The 873-nt window shown below is 26.1% G+C and overlaps 1 protein-coding gene across 1 annotated transcript in view; it reads right to left on the bottom strand.

The window, feature by feature from the left end:
* Positions 1 to 621: 621 nt before the first annotated feature.
* The window catches only part of FUBP3 (far upstream element binding protein 3), a 145,272-nt gene continuing 145,020 nt past the window's right edge, over positions 622 to 873 (bottom strand). The window contains exon 18 of the mRNA XM_082263076.1: positions 622 to 873. This exon is cut by the window's right edge and continues 1,062 nt beyond it. The gene's annotated coding sequence lies outside the window, so the exon portion shown is untranslated.

The following is an 873-nucleotide window of genomic DNA, read 5'->3' as shown; positions in this document are numbered from 1 at the left end:
TAGACCATCATTTAGGAGGAGAAATAATAATAATTTAAAGAATAATTAATAATAATTTAGTGTGCCCCTTCTTCCTTAACAAAATAAGATAAACTTTAATAGGAGAAAGCACATATTCCAGTGCTTCTAAAGTCAGCATTAATTTAGGGAACACATTGATAACTTATGGTGTTACTTTTCTAAGGTCCTGCAGATTTTACTAGCACTGCACATTAAATATATTTTATTTATGTGCAAGTATTTGGAGGAGTGTCTGATGTACAATAAACATGTTAGCAATTGTCAAAATTAAGAGAGACAAAAACATTTTATTCCACAAGCAGACCTGTGGCATTTTTATTATATAGAGTGTAAAATGCAGTTGTCAGGTAAGACATTTCTCTGTAACATACTCAATATTATCCAATCGTGATTTTTTTTTAATAGTTAAACAATTTTTAGGCATAAAAGAAAAAACAAAAAGTAAAAGTCAACCCCCCATTTTTTCCAAAAAACGGAATGTTCCCATGGATTAAATTTTTAAATTCACACACAAAAAAAAAAATTAGCTTGTATTCCGTTTAAAAAAAAAAAAAATAGTTATCTGTACAAGAAAAAAAAATAAAAAAAAAACTACAAACATTCAAAATCATATCCCTTTTATTAAATCAAAAGTATTTTTTTTAGCACATACTGTGGTTAATACTAGAATTTATTTTCTATGATAAATTTGACAATTAGATATGAAAATATTTAAAACAAAAACACAAAAAAAAAAAAAGAGAAAAAACAAACCCTGGAGTTAAAAAATAGTTATAATGATTCTTTTTTAAACGTCTCCATACTGGTAAATGTTCCACAGTGTTTACATTAAAGATTTTAACAGCTGAATTC

Source organism: Pelophylax lessonae (assembly GCF_965119305.1).
Source record: "Pelophylax lessonae genome assembly, chromosome: 7".
NCBI lineage: Eukaryota > Metazoa > Chordata > Amphibia > Anura > Ranidae > Pelophylax > Pelophylax lessonae.
This window is presented reverse-complemented; position numbering and strand designations above follow the sequence as displayed.